General features: G+C 38.2%; 1 long non-coding RNA gene and 1 other non-coding gene across 2 annotated transcripts in view; both read left to right on the top strand.

Moving 5' to 3' along the window:
- The window catches only part of LOC145986026 (uncharacterized), a 186,651-nt gene that overhangs the window by 54,979 nt on the left and 107,875 nt on the right, over positions 1–23,797 (top strand). The gene's annotated exons all lie outside the window — the stretch shown is intronic.
- TRNAA-AGC (transfer RNA alanine (anticodon AGC)) lies at positions 717–789 on the top strand. The gene has a single exon. It is a non-coding gene; the product is annotated as a tRNA-Ala (tRNA).

The raw sequence follows: 23,797 nt of genomic DNA, 5'->3' as shown, positions 1-23,797 counted from the left end.
GTAAGTTAACTCAGCTTCGATTTCTGGTAAATATGTAGTGCTTGCACTTTAAACTGTAGCTCCAGTACCGATTAGCCTATCTGAACATAAAAATGGACTTGGCCAAGTGTTATGTATTTCTTCTGCAAATACTTTCATTTGAAAAGTTGTTTTTATGAACATTAATTTTTTGTTTTAAAAATGTTAATTTCACGTTTGGTTTTTATTTTTATATGCATTATACAAATTGTCTGTTAGGGAAATTTCACACCGAAGCGACACGTGCCATGCCGTTACGGTGTAAAACGTTGCTGTTCATTGGCTCGTTCCTAAGCGATGTGTGTCGCGTTTCGCTTCTATGTGAAATCTCCCTTAGAATATAGGCCTAGTATTAAAAAAAATCATAGTAGTCGTTCCTCTGTCACGTAATTAATTGTCGAGATATTATTTATTAGGCCCTTTTTTTGTAAGGAGCTTGTATCCCCGTATTGGATGAACGGTGCAAGTAGGTTCAGTGATGACGTGCTTTACTGTAATTGAAGACGCAGAGTATTACATCTGTAGGTCACTCACTAAGCAACAGCTTTTGGCGATAGAAAATAGTTCGTCGGGTCATGGAGAGATGGCGTTGGAAGCAATATAGTGCGACGTGTATGTCTTGTGCATGAACAGGTTTTTTCTTATATTTATTCGGGCGTGGACAAAGCTGTACAGGCTGTAACAGTAGTTGCAAATGTGGGGATGTAGCTCAGATGGTAGAGCGCTCGCTTAGCATGTGAGAGGTACTGGGATCGATACCCAGCATCTCCAATTTTTTTGTGAAATAAAAAGAAAATTATTTTCCATACATGTCTAGGATACGTAAAACGACTTTTTTGCCCTTTAGCTTGATAGCATTAGCATTGCAAGACGTTCGTTTTCAGGGTAATGTTCAAATGCTGGATAAACTTGATATGTGAAATGAGAATTTCTGGGAGATCGGTATTAATAATCTCGTCGTGTTGTAATCAAAGGGTCGCAAGTTCGATACCCGGTGGAGGCACATAGTGGCTCGAATCCTGCATTAAACCATCTGTCAAGTCCAGATAGCCTTTCGGTGCATAAAGTGGTCTTGAAAACAGAATTGATCGAACTAGCCACCAAAGTTCCCGGGTCCCAGACTGTACGTGGGCGCTCTTTGTAAATGTCCCTCCGTCAATTTCATCCTCATCATCGCGACTAGCTACAAGTGGCAGAAAACGACGCCAAATTACAAAAATACAACAACTAAGTTAGGAGAGACCGGATCCCACCGTTGGTTACGCCTGTGGATAAAAGTAGAGACTTGGTCATTTGCATTCTCTGGTTGGGACTCGAATTCAGAACCTTAGAAGGACATTGGTGTATTTACCATGATTTATTTTTCCAGTACACTTGGAGTCTGAAAACTTGACGATCGTATTGCAGTCGTCCCGACAAGTCTCGTAGATTCTGGTCTCGGTCTTGTCTCTATTTTCACGTGTAGTCCCGTTTCGCCTAATTCCTTACAGCGCAATGTAATGTGATTATGACGTGGCCACCATTTAAGGCGAAGCGGGATATCACCTTTCGCCAAATCCCATTTCGCCTAATCAGGTTAAAATGGAAATATTTCAAATGAGGGAGATTTAACGCTATCTCAACAGGGTAATACGTGCTCTGTTTTGTTAGTTCCTACTAGCTCTCTTTGATGTCACACGCCTGGTCCAGAGATCGGTCCAGCCAACTGAAAAGATAGGTTAGGTATACATTTAGGCTTTGTGTGTGTGTGTGTGTGATTCCGGGCTGATGATACAAACTTTAAGGGATGATGGAGAAGGGCACATATATCAATTTGAGGAACCCTGGTCCGGAAACGACTTAGTCGAAAGTTATAAGCGAAAATCTGTGTATGAGGATGTAATACTTTTATTACCTGCACAAGTTTCACAACAGTTGTTCAAAGTAGTATCCCCCAGCTTCGCTGTAGGCATGACATCGTCGCACAAATTTCTGGCGTACCCGTTGGAACAACCCCGGGGTCGTTTGAACAATGTCACAGGCAGCGAGAATTCTTGCCAGGAGATCCTCTTCAATCTACTACAGGTGTCTCGTACACAAGACTTTTCACATGACCCCACAATAAGAAATCAAGTGGGGACGCCACTTTGAATAACTGTTGTGAATGTAGTACGTTGTGAAACTTGTGCAGGTAACAAAAGTGTTAAATCTTCAAACACCGATTTTCGCTTATAACTTTCGACTAAGTCGTTTCCGGACCAGGGTTCCTTATCTCAAATTGATACATGTACCCTTTTCTATCATCCCTGGAAGTTTGTATCTTCAGCCCGGAAACACCCTGTATATATATATATTCTTTTATCTTATAACAAATACGACAAACAACACTTCCTACAGTTTTCCTTTCTAGGAGCAACACATGACTATTTGGCTCATGTGATTATCATCGGGGCACATGTTCCGAATTGTTTGGTGTTTACTTTGATTACCGGCAAAATTTCCCTCACTTGCAATATGTCCCTTCCAACCGGTTTAGGCAAAATGGGATTATTCCAAACGGGATATCCCATCTCGCCTAAAATGACGAACAGCTGTCAGATCTGATTCACAGGTGCTGATGAACCATTAGGTGAAATGGGATGCAATGTTGTATTGCTATCGTCTACAGTTTCAAGAAGAAACCGAGGCTCGTCTCGTCTTGGACCACCTCTAATTGCAGTATACGATTGAAGAATCCCGAATCGCCATGCCTGAATCGCATCCATTGGAATCTGATATCCGAACATGTGTAAACCCCCCTTTAACCATACTGTAACCCAAGTTTGGAAAATGCACTTAGCTCTGTTGAATCGCGGAAACATTTTGTTTTTTTTCCTGAGAACGATTTCTGATACCTTTTTTTCTATTGGTATTACCGAGACCACAGACGATTTAGTGTTGTAATTGAAACAGCATTATGCTTAAATATAACTTTGTATTCAACAGTATCTTGATATTGGTGTATTATAAACCATGTCAACCACAATACTTCCTAGCTTATGAATTATAAGTCGTTGAAAAAGAAGCAACCCAAAACTGAGTGAGTTGGCAACACTACCTGGGAACTCCCATAATACCTTACGGAAAGAGAAAGTCGTGCATGTGTGTAGGTCGGGTTAAATAAATACTGCATTGTGTTGGACTGAAAACGTAACCAACCTTTTGAGTAACCGACAGACACCCAGCTTAAATTCTGCTTCTTTTTTTTACCTACTCGCCTTGTTATGCTGTGTTTTCTTATTACTTCAACATGCAAATGGCCCCTTTTTAGTCATTTGTGAGGTAAACATTGTTGAGAAGAAGAGGAGAGGAAAACATTACGTGGCTCTATTATCTCTTATTAGTTAACGCTTATGTAATGATCTCGAACCATTTAGAATAAGTTCATTCAGGAACACTCGACACACTTTGCCTCCCCTTCTAGTCAAAGTAAAAAAAAGGAGGCAGTGATGATGGAAGATTATGTTCATCAGACTCTCTACCTCCACGTAGATACAAAATGCGATCCATTTCCTGCTCTTCTTTCATGTACCTTGCTAAAGATGTTTGTCTCAGTTGCTTGAGGTTATGGATTTTCAGACTCTGGTTGCTGAGAGATACGGGCGTATCGGCTCAGCTACAGGGGTCCAGCAGGGCCGGCTCAAGATATAATTTTCACCCGGGCGAGACGGGTTTTTGCCCCCCTTCTCCCCAGTTCTGTCCATCCTGCCACCTCCAAACTTTCTGGTCTGGTCCGCCTATTTCCCATCTTCCTCCAATAAAGAAAATATGACCATGAAATAAGCTTTGATCCCCACCGTGTCTCCAGTCAATGGTTAACTGGGGAGAGGATCGGGTAAGATTATCAGATAATGATACTGATCACATCAGGTCCACCATGGTCTAGGTCGACAATGTGTGGGGCCATACCTCGAAACACATTATGTACCTTCATGGCATGATGCAATGCACAGGGTTTGGCTTTACTGTTACATATATACTTCAAATACCACCCTGCGTATAGCAGTTGTTTCAATGATGGACTGTTAGGGAGACTTCACACGGTAGCGTCAGGCGTCCCTTGAGAATTGCACCAATCGAACGCAGGTTTCTGCGGCCTGTCATGCCGCTACGGTGTGAAACGTTTTGTTGATTGACTCGTTCCCAAGCAATATGTGTGTCGTGTCGATTTGGTCTGAAATCTTCCTTAGTATGATCCGACGTAACAGCTTCTGTGACCAAGCGCGTTCAGAAGTCTACTTGCATTGTCATCCAAGACTTCAATCTTTACCTAACTAACTAACTCTCTAGCCTTCTTGAACTCGAAGGTTCATGGCTGCAGCAACACAGGCCTTCCATCTGTCCCTATCCTGAGCATTTCCATCCCTACCAATTTCCTTTAGGTATATCTCAACATTATCCCTCCATCTTCGTCTTGGTCTTCCTACTGGTCTCTTACCATCAGGTTTTTCAACAAGAATCCTGTAAACTCCTCTTTCCTCTCCCATTCGTGCCACATGGCCTGCCCACCTAAGTCTCCTTGATTTAATCATTCTAACAATATCTGGACATGAATACAAATTATGTAGTTCTAAATTATGTAACCCTCTCCACTCACCTGCCTCCTCATCCCTTTTAGGTCCAAAGATTTTCCTAAGGATCTTATTTTCAAATACTCTCAATTTATTTTCCTCTTTCAATGTAAGGGACCAAGTTTCACATCCATATAATATTACAAGCACAATTACTGTTTCGTATATTTTAACTTTTAGTTTCTTAGATGTTAAACGAGAAGACAAAAGTTTATGAAGAGAGAAGTAACATGCATTTCCTGAATTAAGCCTACTTTTTATTTCCTCTTTAATATAATTTTTATTACTCCTAAATATTTGAATTTGGAAACTGGTTCAAACGAATTGTTATCAATAATTAGATTTTGATTATTACCTAACACTTAGGTAACTTGGTTTCGACCTGTAAGCATATACACTTTGCTAACTTTCAAACCTCTCTCTTTAGCTGCTTTCAAAATATTTTAGCATTATTCTTAATTATATTTACATCATCCTCCAGTAAGTCTACATCATCTTCATATGCTAACAGCTGAGTCACACAGTTTAATTTTAGTCCTTCTTTAGTTTCTTTTACCTTCCTAACAGTGTTTTCTAAGCCAAAATTAAAGAGCAATGGAGATAATGCATCTCCTTGTTTTAACCCATCATGAATTGTAAATTTGTCAGACACATTAATACCCACACGAATTTTACTTTCTGTTTCACTGGTGCATACTTTTATCATATTAACAAGCTTCTTAGGTATTCCAAACTTGACTAATATATTATATAATTTATCTCTTTTTACTGAATCATATGCTTTTTTGAAATCAATGAATAGCTGATGGACATTTTGATTATATTCCCACATTTTCTCAAGTGTCTGTCTGTCTGATGTGAAAAATTTGATCTGTTATTGATCTGTTACGTTTAAATCCACATTGATAATCACCTATAGTTTCATTAGCATATGGGGTTAGTCTTGCTAGAAGAATGTTAGATAATATTTTATATGTTCAGAGTAGAGAAATTCCACGGTAATTATTGCAGTTCATTTTATCACCATTTTTAAACACAGGAACAATTATGGATTCTGTCTACTGTTGAGGGATTTCTTCTTTATTCCATATTAAACAAAATTAATTTATGAATTTGACATATTAAAGAATTCCCACCATATTTAATTAAAACAATGTCAGGTGCTTTGTTATTCTTTAGCCTTTTAATAGCATCTTTAACTGCAGTCAAGTTAAGTTCTGGAACTAAAGGTGTTCAGTCTGTACCTAGCCAAGGGTGTACGTTAACAGGCGAACTTTCATAGAAAGCATTGCACAGATTAAAACACGTTGAATTAAATTGTGGTTTATCTACCATCATAAGAAAAGTTGTTACATAATTCTGAATATGAGTACAGAACTTTTTTTAAAAATACCTATCTGACAACCGGAAATCTCTTTATTATTGCTTGCTGAAATAATAATAAATAATGACCATAACAAAATAGCGCTAGTAACAGCCTTGACATAAAGAGACATGACAATTCTGATCAAGATACATTCATCTCAACAGTGCACCATCTATCGTTACCGCAGGAAAGCCAGTAACACCTTTGGCTGTTCCAATCAAAAGCCCAATTATTTTCAATTTTCCACGGGGGAGAAGAACATTTTGATAACGTGCTTCGGGGTGTATGACCCTTCCTAACCACAGCCTCTCTTTCAACAACCGTTTAGCTTGTTTCAGGCGTCGCCATTATTGCAGACCGCAGCGTGTCTAATGCGTCTTCAATGAATTTTGATGCGCGAAGACACGGGCGTGTCCGATCTTAATTATTCGAGTCCAGGGAATTTCCACTTGATCTTCTTCCATGGATCGTCTGAGAATATTTCGTAGTAGTTTTGTAATAAGCTGGAACGCCCTACCATGAAGCAGGGTCGTAACTATCCAAGGGCAGCTGGGACAGTGCTCCGAGCACAAGGGCCATGGGGTTTTCACAAAAAAGAAACACACACACACACTTTGAAGAATATTATCTGCTTTCAGAATTATATATGGTCTCTAAAGATATCAACAGTTTAATACAGGTAGAACCCCTGATTGCCACAGGAATCATCTCCACTCAGTGGCGGCGATTAGGAGGGCGAGGGGGCAGATGCGTCCCCCCATCCCCCCCACACACTTTTTGCAAATTCTAAACCTTATCTAACAAGGGAATGTAAACTGTCCTTGCCCCCCCTAGTTTTGGGACCTTGCCCCCAAGTTTTGGAACCCAATCGCCGCCACTACCTCCACGATGGAGTAGTGGTAAAGTCTTCGCCTTGGAATGAAGGGGTTCAGGGTTTGATACCCATGAAGACACATTGCACAGTGGTTCGGATCCCACTTTAAACTGTAAGTCCAGTCCGATTAGCCTATATGTGCATAAAGTGGACTTAAAAAGAAAACATTCAAATTTCAAATATTGAAACCCTTCAAAAACCATGTTTTCCTATCTTTTGTGTGAGCGTGTGTTACGAACTCTCCTCTGAGCCGGCCTCCGAGACAGAGTGGCTATCACAGCTCGCTACGACGCCAGGGGTCCCGGGTTCTAATCCCGACCTTAGCATGGGTGTTCTTTGTGAGTGTCCCTTCATCAATTTCATCACATCACCACTCATCCTCATCTTCGCGATTAGCCAAAAGTAGCAGAAAAGAAAAGTAAAATAAACCAAATAAATCAATGAACTCGCATCTAAAGATTTAAGGTTTTCATTCCGGCCTGGGAATGAATGTTCCTTTGTTTGTTCCCTCTGTAATACCATTTAAACGTCATTCACTGATTGTGGCGATCAGTAAACGAAAATAAGCGAAAAGCATTCTATAACCCTTTAAAGGGGGGGATTATAGCGCAGGTTGCGCCATCGAAATTTTTTGGGGGGGGATTTTTTTCCCTACAAATAATATAAAATTCAACATTTATATATTTTTCCAAAATGTGTGTAAAAATTTTACACCTTAAATGCATCTTACGTTGTCAAGGGATTTCGGTAGTGGACAGATAGAGTTCGAACATTACATTTTGAAGACTGTATTTAGCGACGTTTAAACCCCGAACGTGGCTAAAGAGAATCTGTAAAAGAGTAAATATCGCGGGATCTTAAGAAAGTACTGACACCCCATTAAATTAATATTCTTGAAAGCCTGCAAAGAGATGGATAAAAGAAATTTTGCTTCCTTCGCTCGCAATATTGTGTTGCAAGAATAAGTGTTTCTTTAGTGCCTCGCTGAGGTGAATGTGAACTGTTATACTATAGGTGCATTACAAGACACAAGTCATATCGATATTCATTAATAACACCACTTAATGCTTAGTGTTGGTATAGGCCTACTGCTTAATTTAAAGCAGGTGCATTATTCGGAGCAAAAATATATCGAATCCGCATTTCTAACTTCACGTCACAGAAAAAATTACTTTCACAAGTTAAATTTGCATTGAGTGGCCGCGGTGGCTCAGTCGGTAACGCGTCTGACTACCATGCTCAAGGTCCCGGGTTCGATCCCCGGCCGGTTCAAATCCAGGAACTTTTCTAACGGAAGCGGCCCCGGCGTCCACCCAGCGTCGAATAACATGGGTACCTGGGGGAAACCCTTGGGGGGTAAAGGCGGTCAGGGGCGTGATGCTGATCACATCACCCCCACTCATGACCGGATCAAGAAAGTTTGGGACGTTACCCCCCACACCCCCTATACGCCTTCATGGCGTGGTGCTAAGCACAGGGGAGCACTTTACCTTTTTTTACCTGAAGACAAAATCCACGTAATTATTGTTATGGGTTACTAAAATAATTATATTTATCCCAAGAAAACGGGAGGGGGGAGGGTGAGTTCTTTGAAAGATGAACCGTATTATATTATTGGCCTGAGCTTTACTTTGTGGGGATTACTATATGGTTTGAGTGCGCGAATTTGGGGGGGGGGGGGTACGCATGACATGATTTTGGGGGGGATTGCGCCATTGGCCTTGGTGGGGGATGGGCACCCCTGAAAGGTAGCAACTCCTATGATTACGTAAGTCGAGAAGTGAGACAATTCAAAGCGTCGTCGCCTGCTATCAAGGGTTCCCGGGTTCGATACCCGGTGGAGGTATATAGTGGTTCGCGTCCCACTTTAAACTGTAGGTCCAGTCCGTGTTAGCCTTACTGTATTTAAAGTAGACTTAAAACACCAACCAACCAATTTACTCTGCCCTCTCTACTTCTCTTTCGCCTTTTCCCTCTTTATTCATTAGCCTCACTTTTCGACTTCCTCGTGGGCGGAAGGACAAATGAAACCGAACAATACTCAACACACGTTGCGCAGGAGACTAGTTCCTTGTTAACAATATGGACGAATGCTGTGCCTTTTCTCCTCTACTTTCATTTTCGTCCCGCGCATCTGTCCTTGTACTCATTTTCCTCTCCTCCCCTTTTTCTAAGTCCTTCCGAAGTGCCTTTTGCGTCTCCTGTAATTCACACCTTCTGAATGGCGTGGCGCTAGTATCGCTTCCGTATATAGGTTAAGAAATGCACCAGCTGTATGAGGTAACTAACTCTTGATCGTGAGTGGCGCTTGACAGTTTCTTGGGAATTAACGCCGTGGAATGTATCGTCCCTTCTTTCTTCTATTCTTTTGTTCTCTGGGCAAGAAATTGGCACAGTTTGGCGAGTTCCTGGTTTAGCGGAAAGACACATGTCATTAAGTGGTACATAACACATCATTATTCAAAACACCTCCACAGGAAAGTGTAATGATTCTATGTGTTTTATTCTAGTTATGTGGAGCTAAAAGCGAGATGGTAGAATTTCCGGGGGGATGAAGTACACAGATGTATGTAAAATGTCCCCCTGCTGATGCACAAGCCTATCTATAAATTTGGAGGGGGGGGGGCGAAATACCATGGGTCACGTATGGTAGAATTTCCGGGGAGAAGATATACAATAATTACAAAACATTTTGTTTCGTCCTGCTTGTGTTTACTAAGGCAAATTCTACCATGAAGGTTGAAATTTTACAATAGACTTAATATATGGTATTTTTTTCTGGGGGGATATTTTGCTTTTTCGGGGGAACACTTACCATGGAGGGATGGTCTACACTGTGACAATGTGAACATGCTTAGCATCACCCATTGCAGTTCAACACAATTGAATAACTATTATTGTGTCAAAATAGGAGTGGGATTATTACATGATTTGTGTATATATATACATATATATAATATGGTTTATATTTATGGTGAGAAATAAGAACACTGTTAACACAGCGAGATGTAGGTTGCCCGAAGCGTGGTTATACAACTAATTTACTCCCTCGTGCTAACCACTGTGAACCTAGAATTGCCTAATATTTGTCGTCTGCAGCGTTTTTTTCTCTCTGTCGATAAGCGTTGGATATTGTGCGTGAAAGTGGCTGCTGCATGCGTAACCTAGTTTTTTGCGTGTTCTCGTGTGATTATGTGAGACTGAGAAGGCAGGCAAGAAAGGGCAAGATGTCAGAACAAAAGAGCGCCGAGAAGACTTGGATTTCCTTTCAAATCGACGAAGTTCTTGAAAAGAATTTTCGGAGGAAAAATCAAATAAATTATTTTTTGTTGCACACGTTGGTTTTCTCTTATAACACAACGACCTCAGCGGTTTCCATCTGAGATAAGCAATAATTCTCTTGAAACGGAATGACAAAATATATAGGCTATTAATAGATAAAAATAGACAATGGGTAAGTGAACAGAGACCAATTAAGAATACATGTTAATAATAAACATTGCCATCAGAATTCAGTCAGGAAAATATCATTATAGTTTAAAAATAAATTTGTTTAAAATAAAGGTTAACAACGCCCTCATATATACAGGGTTATCTCGTATGTTCAAAATTTTGTTTTTGGCGTTTTTTGTCGTTATCAGACACCAGTCAGCCTCCGTGAATAAACATACGATTTCTTGTATAAATCGATTGGTTCAGGATTGCCCACGGAGGGGGTCATGGGGTAGACGCCTTATCAAAAATCTTGGAATTAAGAATTTAGGAGGGGGGCAGTTCAAGTAAAGTGTTCAGTACAGCTGAGAAAGCTATTTTCAGTAATAGAATGGTAGTAGGCACGTTGTCGTAAATAAAATCTTTTGGGGATTATGACATGATCTGGGGGAACGCGTCATTGGTCCTGGGATGGATGAGTACCCTCGGATTGATTGGTTTAATTAACGTAGTTTGTTCGTGGTACTAGGTAAATGAGAAAGTCATGGAGTATGTTCTAGAACGTTATTTCATTTATCAAGGACAGAAGAACGTCCCCGATTCGTGACTATGGTGCGACAATTGATTAGATTTATCTTGGAAGGGAGAGCAGTCCAACTTGAAAGAATGATTCGTGGTCCTCGCTGTACGTACCATCCCAACATCCCCTTTCTCTCTGTGACCAAGGAGTCCCGGATTCGATACCCGGTGGATGCACAGAGTGGTTCAGATCCAAATTTAAACTGTAGGAGGCTCAGTCCCGATTGACTTATCTGTGCATAAAATGGACTTAAAACCATCAAACTCATCATCAACATCCCTTTACAGCCACGGGTCTGGTGCGAGGCACATCAATCTTCAACCAAACTCTAAAACTAATTTCTAAGAGCTCTAAATCTGGTCCTCTTAAACTAACTTCAGACCTAGGCGGAATTGTAGGTTAGGAGGGTCAGGTTTAGAGCTCTTTGCATTTAGTTTTAGAGTTTGGTTGAAGATGGATGCGCCCCGCATCAGACGCCTACAATCACTCTAAGAAGTTCAAACAGTATGGTAACTCACAAGATTTGAACTTGCGGTTTCCTAAACGCGAGTCCCTCACCTTACCCATTCAAACTTGTTCGATCTTTTCCACGAGGCTACTCCCTTCGCTCATTTGTGACTTCAAAGAAACGTGTTTACATAATATTTACGCACCTCCAACCTTTTCTCTCTCACCATAGTGGTACTTGGGACAATGCGAAATTAGGTCTCACAAATTACCTAAGGAGAGAAAAAACCCACATACACCATAACGAGCTATTTATCATAAAGAGATCCACGCGGGGCATTTAGCAATTTATGTAATTGTTTTCACATAATCCGCGATAATCATTTGTGCATAATATAAATGATTAGCTTATACAACATCGAAAGCCATTGATAAATTATTTATTATGCAAGTGGCAAAGTGTGATTTAATTGCACTGGATAAAGTAGGGACATTTGCAGTATTTTTTACCTGCTTTGACAACAATTTCCTCTCGTATATTGTAAAACATTCAGGTAGAAAAAAGTTTAACTGTACGCAACAATGTTGAGGCGTAATGCTATAGTATTATATAATATTACAGGGTGTCCACCAGTCAAAAAACTCTCTAGCCTTGTTGAACCCGAAGGTTCATGGCTGCAGCAACACAGGCCTTCCATCTGTTCCTATCTCATATTGCTGATTCTTGACATGACTTTTTACAGTGCAGAGTTGTCAGCTCTACGCCTAACCCCCAATATGAATGGAGGACCGCACCTGTCGTTGGTCGGCGTATCCCTCGGATCTAGCTGAGACGATCACATTGTAGTCCGCCAACCATACCCCACTTCTGCCAATTGTGGGACGCTCATAGAGATCCATGACAGGACAGCTCTGTAAATCCCAACAGAGCAAAATTTTCACCATTTGTTGATTTGACTAACTGCAATGAACAAGCCACTGGGCGATGGGGTCACAAAGTCAATCAAATCAACAGGTAGATTAAGGAAGTCAAGAAATTATGCTTGATGTCTTTTTTTTTTTTTTTACATTGTTATATACCTGTACTGGGATTTGAAAAAAAAATCGAAGATTTGGAAATCTAAAATTATATTGAGTTGTGTTTAAGATTTTTTCGCTATGATTCTTAAGAATTAGTTTCTTATATGTGTGAAGTTTTGTAAAAATATTAAAGTAATGTGGTCATTTCCCATCCAAGATGAAGTCTGAAGCATTAATTTTTACATGACTTAATGATTAAAGCAAGTCTAAATCTCTTGTTAACGTACATCTTCAGTTTTCATCGTAACCGACCTTGTGGTAGAGGTTTTTCATTGAATAGAAATATATATTTTTTTAATTTCTAACTATACCAGTAGTGTTATTTGTGATAGGATGAGCACAAAAATTGTACAAAAGAAGAGCTCATATGATTAAACAGCCCGATTTGCCTACACTTAAAACTATGCCAAGATGCTCTTATTCCCTATTTCTTCAAGTGTGATATGCTTTTAATCCTAAGAACCCTGAATCCTAGTGTAGAAATGAAGAACCCTAACAGACAGATTTGCCTACACTTAAAACTATGTCAAGGGGGCTTTATGCCCCAATCAGCCATGTGTGTACATATTTAAATCGAAAGAATTCTGAATTCTAGTGTAGAAATGAAGAACCCCCCTCAGACAGATCTGCACATGTGTGTAAAAGCTACTTCTCTCAGTTTGTTGTCCATAAACTTGTCAAAAATATGCCCCTCTTGATATTGTTTTGGCTATATTTAAAACTAAGCCAAAAAATGCTTATAAGAGCTTTTGCTTACACAATAATATAATGTAATATATGCTTAAATACTTGTTGCTGTTATGTTAATATGTTACCTGGAATATGCTCAATATTTTAATTGAACACCAGCCTCAACTCATATATCTAATACTAAGACAATGTAATATGCAGATGCCTTCTAGAATTGCTCTGTGACTCTCTCATTTCTTACATCATAAACATATGATTTTTCACCTATAAGAATAACACTACATATGGTGTCATCAGGGAGTGTATCGTGGAATTCACAGATAATTTTAATATTTGTCCTGTCATTAACAACAACTTGTTTCCTTTTTGAAGTGTTGATGACAAACATGGGTCTCTGTACTTTGAATTCATCTGGTGTGTAATACATGTCTGTATTGCCAGTAGTGACCCTTTTGTATGCTGTAAATGCTTCATATAATTTAAGAAAATCATCCTTGGACATGTCTAAATTATAATTTTCTCTAGGAAATACCTCATTTCTGCCATTTTTAAGATATATGTTCTTGATGTTGCAGTTATCAAATTTACTTGAATTTTTTTCCTGATTATTGTGTCTTCTAGTCTGAAACAGTACCACCACAAAATCCGGCATGTCATATTGTATACTGGAGAATGAATTTGTAGCATCAAACTCATAATAGGTACCAGTGGCAGGCTTCTGTACACATTGATATGTATAAAATTGTGGATTTTTTAGGATATCAGCTTTGTATTTAAGAGCGTAACTGGCTTCATATTCAACAACTGGAATTCTTAGCTCCATAGTTGAATAAGACACTTGCCCTCATCAGGTAGGGTATTAGGCATAGCTTCCCCGGTAGAGTTTAATGTACTGTACCTCATCAAAGCATTATTATCATTGGCAGCTCTTCTAAATGTAATTCTTAAACCACCCTTCCACATAATATCTTTGTAATCTGAGAAGAATCCTGGCAACAGGCGCATGGGGAACAGCACTGTGTGGCTTTTAGATATTATCTTATCACCAGCCTCAAATCCACCTATTTTGTAGTAAGAAGCCTCGGTTTTGGATAATTTTAGTGTGTCCAAAGCTGTGGAGGTAATACACGGATAATCTACTCTGTTTATAACAACACCATGTTTTCTGATCTCAATTTCAGAGAACAGATGTGGCACAAAATTATCTACCAATCTTATATTTTAATTTGCCGGATAATCTGTACCATCGAGCTTTACAACATCAAATTTGATGTATAGATCTGCTCTGTGAGGGTGTATAAAGCCATCCCCTACATCAAGATCAACCTCAATCTCTGTGTTGGGTTGATTTAAATTTGCAAATGTCCTCCTGTTTGGGGGGAATGATTGTAGCTCATAACTCTCAATATTTTCCATTTTTTTGTATGTATTTTTATTTAAATATTAATCTCTATGATTGCAGTTGTTGTGGCTCCAGCAAAATCAACTAATTCTTCTTTTTCATTAGTGGCCATCAACTCAATGTAATCTATTCTATTATGGCACACAGGAAAATATAATGTTGGTGATGGAGTGTAGATGATGGGCTCCATAAATTCAGAGTTAGGTTTGAATGTTGCAATGATGCCAGTTTGTTTGTGAGTGCCTATGCCATTTGATTTGATGATCATACCCTCGGCCATATTACAGTGAATATTCAGAGTCTCTATGGCTAAGAATTTAGGTATATTAATAGCAGTGTGTTTGATGGCTGGTTCAAGTTTTGTGTTGTTTTCAAATCCTAGCAGCTCTCCTATAGTACCCAGATCCACTGTTTCTGTAGCAGATACAATCTCTACTCTGTGAGTGACAGAATTTTGAGTTAATACTATACCTCTGGGTAACTGAGCATTTAAAGTGGACAGATTATACTGCCCTGGAGTGATGACAATTTTTTGATCCCCTACTGCAATTGTGTTGTTGTGGTGTGTAATATTAGGGATCAAGTACATGCCATAAAATGCTCTGAGAGCTATTGTTTTGGGATATACCATATCTTCATGTAATTTGAGTTTCAATATTGAATTTTGGCTGGTGAGATGGAATACCCACATGATGTTTCAAATACCACAAGGCTTTTTGAAAATCTTCAATTGATGGTTTTTTTATTTGAGACATATATCTAAGAACAGATAAACACAAATGTCCACAATTAACATCTTTGAAATTTTAAACACGGGCATTATTGTAATAAAGATTAGTTGATTTTAGATATTTTACTAAATTTTCAGGTGGAACACCTCCAAATGAATCAAACACAAATGCCTCATTTTTTAAATATTTAAGATAACAGATCCAGTGAGTGCCCTGATTTTTGTACTTATCCAAATTAACAATGCCACACTCTTTGTTGAGTGGTTGTTCTGGTAAAGAATCAGACATGTACACACCTCTAAAATTTTTGATGCCCAGTGGCTTAATTAAAGCTTCAATATCTTGGTTTATAAGCGGCTCTTGTTTTTTTTAAACTTGTTCATGGCTCTCTTAACACCTTTGCCTTGTTTCTCCATGGCCAGGTTATGGCGCTTCAATTCATCTAATTCTGCCTTATTTTTCTTGGCATCTATTACTGTTTTTGCTATGGCAGCTGATCCCCCAGTCAAGCTCTCAACAGCCCCCAAAGCTGCTAAGATGGCCGGGATAGTAAATATGAAGCCACCCACATGTGCTTTTTTTCTTGATTGCTGTAATTTTTTTAATTGGGGGTACTAAGTAACAATTTCATACCATGGCCCTTGGCAAGACAAGAGCTTTTTTTCTTGCGCTGCTTTTTGGTTAAAAGACTATCAATAGTTTTAAGAGATTTAAGACCTGCATAAGGTATCTGACACATAACACCCTTGACCTTCATTGTAGGTTTATTATATATATATATTCACAACCCCCACCCCAGTTTTTGTTTGGTATTCATAGCTATGGTGGTCCCCAATGCTGCTATTTTTTCACTTAAAGAAGCATTTTTGCTTACAAATCTACCAAATGCAGCCTCTTCTAATTTCTTGTCTGCAACATGTCTCTTGTCAAGATCAGAATGTGTGTTGTATGCTATGTCATGGTCTCTACAAGCAGCATCTAGGGGATTAACACCAGGATCACCTCTGTTTAATCTATGGTCCAATTTTGTGCCTGGACCACAATACTGATAGCCTGGAATATGTAATTCAAATGGCAGCTTGTTTATGATGTCATTAACCAGCCCCCGACCCTCAGAAATATTCCAAAATTTAGGTGGTAGAGTATTAATAATTTTTATGAGATATCCAATCCCCTTAGTGTCATTCACTATAAAATTAGACAATTTGGTGCTTATCATGTCCATGATTCCAACCTTTTCATTGTAAAAATTGTGGTTGCCAGCATTTTCCTCCCAAGCTATCACCAGCAACCTATCTACAAGTTTCCCGACATCATCAACCCACACAAATTCTTTAGGCAGGGTGTTGTATTGTTTGATTCCACTACCTGTCTTGATCTGTGACCATATGGGCTTGATTAAATTGTTGCATTTTGCTCCACTGCTAGACTTGACTCTTTTTTGTGTAGGATCATTGTTCTGGTATAGAGCATCTGATTTTATTAATATTTCTTTGTAATGCTCATAATCTTGATCTGTATAGCTGCCAAGCCTCTTCCTAGTCATCAGTTCCCACAATCCAGGTGTTCCGAGATACTTAACAAAAGCACCTCTTTCTCCAAGATGAGATTCTGAATATACAATTAGATCATCTCCCATAAATGTTACTCTGAAATTGCCAATTCTATGTATGATGCTACCATCACTCTCTGTGTCAGCATATAAACCAAACACCTCATCTTTGTTGTCTTTAGGTGTGCTTAAATATTTTTGAGCAAGAAGACCCAATTCAATAGGATCCTGAGTAGCTTCAATTCTTCGAGGAGCAACAGGACTAGGTGTATGAATACTAGAAAGTGGGGTGATTGGATAATCTAATATGTTCCTAGCAGCTACAGGTACAAGCTCTGTGATCAAATTTTGATTTTGCTCTGTAACAGTTTTGATATTTTTACCTAATTCACTAATAGCATCAATAATAGGCTGTTCTGTTTGTTTGTGTTTTTCATAGATTCCTCGGTTCTCTGATTTCCATCCCTTAAATCTTTTTACAAGATAATCTCTTACTTTAAGATCATCAATGATTGGCCTTTTCATGGTTATTTATATATGTTTCAATGTCTAGAAAATTGTTGATTTTATTTCTATATTTGCCACTATTGGGTTTTCTTGTCATATCAATTGTGACAAAGCCATAACTGTCCTGGTTCCAAGACCTACTGCAAAACTTGGAAAAATCATTGTAGCTCAAGTCCCCACCTACATATTCATCATGTATGTTTTTGAGGTTGGTATGATCTTGATGAAACACACATATAAAATTGCTGTTGTCTCGGATCAGCTGCTTCGGTATTTTAGAAAAAGTCTGTGCCAGGTAGAAGCAATCAATGTTTTTGTGTCGGCCCTGTGTAAAAAAATTTCTAACCTTGTTTTGATTATCCAGTATAATGTCATCAAACACAACAACAGAATTATCGAGACATTCATGGAGTGGCTTAACATCTGATTCAAAAGTGGCAATATCCAGTCCATCATATAGCTTCATCAGCTGCTGATATTTTAATTGTTCTAAGCTCTTAGAGAAGACATACAAGTGCCTGTTTTTCCAGTCTAACCAGTTGGGTGCCAATAAAAAATTATCAATCATTAGTGTAGTTTTACCACAAGCTGATGGCCCAACAATAAGACATCTAATATTATCAGGCAGCAACTTGCCATTTCTCTTAATCTGCTGTTCAGGTTCTGGCAGCCTCTTTATAACATCCCAGGTGTTCATATTATCACTTTGTTTGCCTCGATCCAGCTGTGTTCTGGGAGTCCTAGCCAGTTGACAAATAACTTGTTGCCTTTTCTGCGGATGATTTTTTCTATGAGATATGTGTCAGGCTGTTTAGTTTTGGTGAGTTCTTCTTCATAGAACCTGCCTTTGAGAATTTCTCCTCGGTGGTCTTTTATTATATATGTGTTAAGAGTCCCAGGTTTAACTTGAACCACTGTAAATAATTCAGTGCTCCAGTTTCTTGTAAAGCCTCTTTTGAATAAGTGCTTATATTTGCTGATTCTTACTTGATCACCCACCTTGTATTTGGCTTTTCTTGTTGTTGGCTGATATTTAGGATAATAAACAGTACTGATCAATTTTTGCTCATCAGATGAAGTTACTTCAGAGGGTTTCATGTTGATTGTGGAATGGACCGAGTTGTTATATTTATGTAGAAGTTCTGGAAGAATATTAAGCCATTTAGTGTGAAGTGTGAATTGTTTATACATATGATTTTTAGGGTTTTGTTGAATCTCTCTACAATTGAGGCCTTGAGATCACTGTAACTCGATTAATGTTGTATTGCCTGGCTTTTAATAAATTGTTGGAACACAGAATTATAAAATTCTTTGCCATTATCTGTTTGCAAATAGCACGGTGATCTTCCACTCTGATTGATGATTGTCCTGATGGCTTCTGTAACACATTTTCCAGTCTTGGATTTGAGTGGCACAGCCCAGGCAAATTTTGAAAATGTGTCTATTACAGTGAGTAGATACTTGTAGCCCTTGTTGATTTTGACTAAGTTTTTCAGCTGTCCACTTGCCAACTCAACCAAGTCGCACTGCCATAAATCATCTATGCCCTTTGTGACTACTGGCAATCTCTTATAATTATGTCTGGCTTGTCTGTGTAATTCATCAACAATAATTTGTCTAGACATAATATATAAACAAGAATATTGCAACTATAGGGTGTTCAGCAGCTGATACTACAGGATTTTCTAAATACAGTTTGTCTCCTATATGTATTTTAAATTCCAGAGAGCCATCATCTTCAGCATAAGATGTTTCTAATGTATTGGGATCTGTAAAATCCTCTAACTCTACACTGGTGATTTTTGGTTTGTTGTCAGCATTTGTTATTGATAAGGTAGGGTAGTGGTGTGCCTGTGGTTGTAGCCAATATTTGATCTTGATTGGTCTAAGTGTGCCCCCAACAAAAAACTGGTAATAAAATTGTGCAGGGGACAGCATATATATTTTGCCTCCTGGTGTAAATGGTGAATCATATTCTTTGTTGGGGATGCTGTACAATTCAAGAATTACTGTATGTTTAGGATTCTCGATTATGCCGGTTATTTCTTTTTCTGCTGTAAGCAATCTACTTGTTACAGATTCAAGGTGCTCATTGATAGTTCTAACAACATCATCATGGCCTGGCTTGATCTTTATGTCCACAACAAGTTTCTTGTATTGTTGCACAATTTCTTGTAGCTGGGTGGCAAAAACAGACAAAGCATTTGCTTGATTGGATTCCATGGTCCCTAGCTGTTGCTTGATATTAGCTACAATTTGCTGTAAATTTTCAACAACTGCCAATTTTGAATTTTGAGCAGTAAGATCATGGACTTGTCTTCTGATATCCTCAAACAGGGCATGCAGTTCATTAATATGTTGATTAGTTGGTAGAGTGGCCACTGTCTGAGTAAGTTGTTTGATCTCTGCCTGGATATTCTTGATATCTTCTGATTTCAATATCCGATTCACAGCTCTCTTAATATTTTTAAGTTCCTGTGATGTAGGCAGATTTGATACAGTATTCTGCAAAGATTCAAGTGTCAATTTAACATTGTTTAATTCAGAAGCATCAGCCACATTTTGCATAGTATCTTGGAGCAGAGCTATATCTGCCTGAGAGGGTGTTGATTGTTGTAAAATTTCAAGCTTTGTTTGGATATCATCGATCAAGTGATGAAAATGAGATAGCTCAGATTCAGTGTTGAGGTTTTCAAGCTTTGTGTTCTGTTGCTGAACACTAACAAGGGTGTCTACAATACCGGGCAGGCGGGATTCTAGAGTTTCTTGTATATTTGTCAAATCACTTTGCACCGCTGCTATTGTACCCTCAATATGGGTTATGGTACTTTGAATTTTTCCAAAATCTTCATATGTTTCAAGTTGCAGCTTAATGTTGGCAACACTGCGAGTGATTGCACTCAAAGCATCAGAAGATTGCAAGTTGTTCATAAAATTTTCAAGTGTCTCAATTTTTTCTTTAACCTCGGCTATGGCATTGTTCAGAGGGTCCAGATTAGGTATCTCCAGTGATTGAATCTGTTCCTTTAGAGTGGAAATCACTAGATCAAAATCTTCTTGTGATTTTATGCTTTTGACAATTGTTTGGAGCTGTGTCTGGACATTATTTATCTGCTCTTCCAATTGTTGTTTCAATTGCTCAGAGTTGGTGGCCTGGGTCTTAAATTTGGCTTGAAGAGCTGCTACAGCTTCTTCTAAACTTTGAAAATTAACCAAAGTGGCCAAATCAGTATATTTCTGAAGCAATAATTTGAGTTCTGAATCAATTTTAAGAAGAGGGTCCATGCATTGTGATTGTAAATTTGTAATTTCTAGTTGAAGACTGGCATTGAGTGTGGTTTGTAAAGCTTGTAAATCACTTCTTAATTTCTTGACTCTGACATCAAGCATCAGAATCTCATCACTGTGATCTTCATGTCTTGTATGGCCAAATATATCATTAGGCATTTTTGTTTTAGTGGTTATTTATTATTGAATATCTAATTCTTAATTCTATAAAAAATGGTATAAGCTTGTCATAGGATCCCGGGACCTCAATATATAAGCAGTCACCAGCAGAAACAGTATATACAGCGCCAGAAATCATGTTTGAGTGCTTAATTCTATAAATATTTCTCCCTATTGAAATCTTGACACTACCCTCAGGGGTTGTAATAAATTGTAATTGACCACCTACAGGTAATTGGTAATAATTTAAATTATTGTTAAATATGTACAATGTTTTACCTGTTTCATCATCAACATCTGTAAGTATGCTGTTCAGATGAATAATTAACAAAGCACTCAGTTTAGATATTATATCAGAAGAGGGTTGTGGTGTTGGCAGGTCCATAATAGCCTGTTTTTTGAACCCAAATAAGTTCATAGGCATGTTTATTTATTTCAAATCATGCTCTGTAATTGGGCATTGATTCCCACTTTTCAAATCACAATGACCCCATGGTAGAGTATGTATACCACATGACAATATACATCTCTTATCATCATGTGGGTCCAGAGCTACTTTTCTTACAATATTTGTAGTCAACAAGTGATCCACACTCTGAATTCTATTTTCTGATGTTCTGATTGTGCTACATGATTTGAGGCAATTTTTATAATCTTCAAATTCAAGCTCTTTGTCAACAATTACTCTGCCAATGCCCTTGGCTTTTTTTGCAACAGCACCACTACATGTTTCAAAACTGTACATCTTGGCCCTTAACCCAGCAAATGCCACAATAACATCACCAAGTGTCTCATCTTTTAACTTGCCAGGCACCTTTTTGTTGTAGGGTTGAATCTTTGTATGTTCACTGGTATCAAAATATTTAAGGAATTCAGGCTGTGACATATCTTGATAAACATCTTCTGTCTGAATATCAAGAATAAAACTATCTGTGTCCATGTACATCAGTTTTACACAATCACCATAAATAGGCTTCAACACATCATAGTAGAGCTTTAACATGTGCAATTTGGCCAATTCCAATATCACAGCCCCTACATAAATAAGCTTATCAAACTTAATCTTTGTTTTTTTCATATTAAAAACTGCCATATTTTCATCATAAATTCTTCTATAATTGAAATTAGGCTTTGCAATCAATTTTTTGCTCCGGCTGGGGTCAGTAATTATTTTAACATCAATATGTTTTCTGACATTTTCAATTGTTTTGCCATACACAGAATTGACCATCAATTTAAACAAGGTCTTGTCAAATTGGCTCATTGCAGATGTTCGAAGCTCTGTGTTTGTATCAATATATGGCTTCAACCATCTTGAGTGCCTGAACCTCAAAACTTTGCCAACTTTGGTCACTTGAACACCATGATTCATCAGGAACTGGAGGTTTTTGTAATATATGACATAATCCTGTTTTGGCTCTAGAGTCATCATCAATTTCTTCTGTTTAGAGCCAGGTGAGCACTCAACCTCAGGAATTGGGGGCAGATCAGAAAATGTGTTGTGTAAATTATCAGGAATTGTCAGATCAACTTCTAAGAACAGCCCATAGTTACTGTCATCAAAATCCTTAAGATCTTCAATATTGAAATCTTCAACCCACTCAAGCCCTGCATATGGCAGTTTATCCATCAAAGCATAACCATAGAGGCTGTTGGCATCTACATACAGTATATAATTTGATGGCAGTGCTGGATCATAATCAGGAATATATTTGTTATTAGCTCTGGCATATCTCTGAGAGCATTGCACCATGCCTCCTCTTATACATTGCTCCATAAACAAGTACATAATCTTGATCCTGGATCAGATCCAATTGCATTTTAGTGTTTAAAAACATTGCAGACCATGCTAGGCCTGGCGCACTGTAAAAATACATTGGATCCAGCTTATAATTTTGCATGGAAGATTTTCTGAATGCCTGAAGTATATCAGCTAAGAGGGTCACATCAAGTTTTAAATATGCCTTGTGATAATCACCAAATGTCTGGCATTTTAAATTGTTCCACATCAACTGGGCATGGTGATAATCTTCATCAGTGATTCCAGATCCTCTGATTTTGCTGTAAAACTCTTGTTGTGGTGGCAGAGAACACTCATCAAATTTAGAAAAATCTGTAACATAATCATATGGATATACACCCTTCCGCCTAATTAATTTCAGGTCCTGATTTGGAAACAAAGCACATGTGATTTTGAATTGATCATCAGATAATTGAGTGGCCAGTGTAGCCAGGCTAGCCGATAAAATTCTGTATGAATCAAGAAATCTTATGTGAATAGGAACACCATTAACTTTAATTATTTTGCTAATAGCAATATATTTTTCATTATGTTCTGCTAAAATATTTAAATTCTGCTTGTCAAACCCCTCGTACCTGATCAGATGATGGAAATCATAATTGGATGCACCATGGCAAAATATAGGGACAAATTTTGGTCTCTGGATCTTAATATTACAGCTATTACACAGGGCCATTAAGAATTTACCATCTGTATGGGAATGGTGTTTCACCTTGATATTTATATCTGAAAATTCAGAATCACATACCAGGCATTTTTCTGCATTGTTGAAATCTTCAATCTGTTCCTCTGTTAAAGGCATCATGTGTTTTGATTTTAATAAGACATTAGATGCTATGTCATGGCACTCATTTTCTATTCTATCTGCAAATTTTTTGATGGCATCTGGTCCCATGTATAAATATTCTTTACTAACAACACCATCCTGTACAACAACATAATAAAAACTAGAAGGTTCATGTAATTGATATGATGTAATTGAAGATTCCTCAGGATCTGGGCTACAGAATGCAAGAGGTTTGAGGTTCGATTGAAAATCACACACTATATATGCTGGGTGTTCCAACAAGGCTTCAAACTTTTTAAAATTGGCATTTTCACTTGGCGTTGGCATCACCATATGAACAGGTTTATAGTTGCCACAGTATTTTAAATGTTCAATTAATTTGTTTTTTAGCAATTTCTGCATTCTGTTCACAAACACCATTCACCATTTTTCTACCATGAAATACAGTTAAACATCTTCTACACAACTTGAATATTGTATTGGATTTGTCTAGT

Source organism: Lepisma saccharinum, chromosome 3 (assembly GCF_977018435.1).
Source record: "Lepisma saccharinum chromosome 3, izLepSacc3.1, whole genome shotgun sequence".
Lineage (NCBI taxonomy): Eukaryota > Metazoa > Arthropoda > Insecta > Zygentoma > Lepismatidae > Lepisma > Lepisma saccharinum.
The sequence above is the reverse complement of the archived record's forward strand: the minus strand, read 5'-3'. Positions and strand labels throughout refer to the sequence as shown.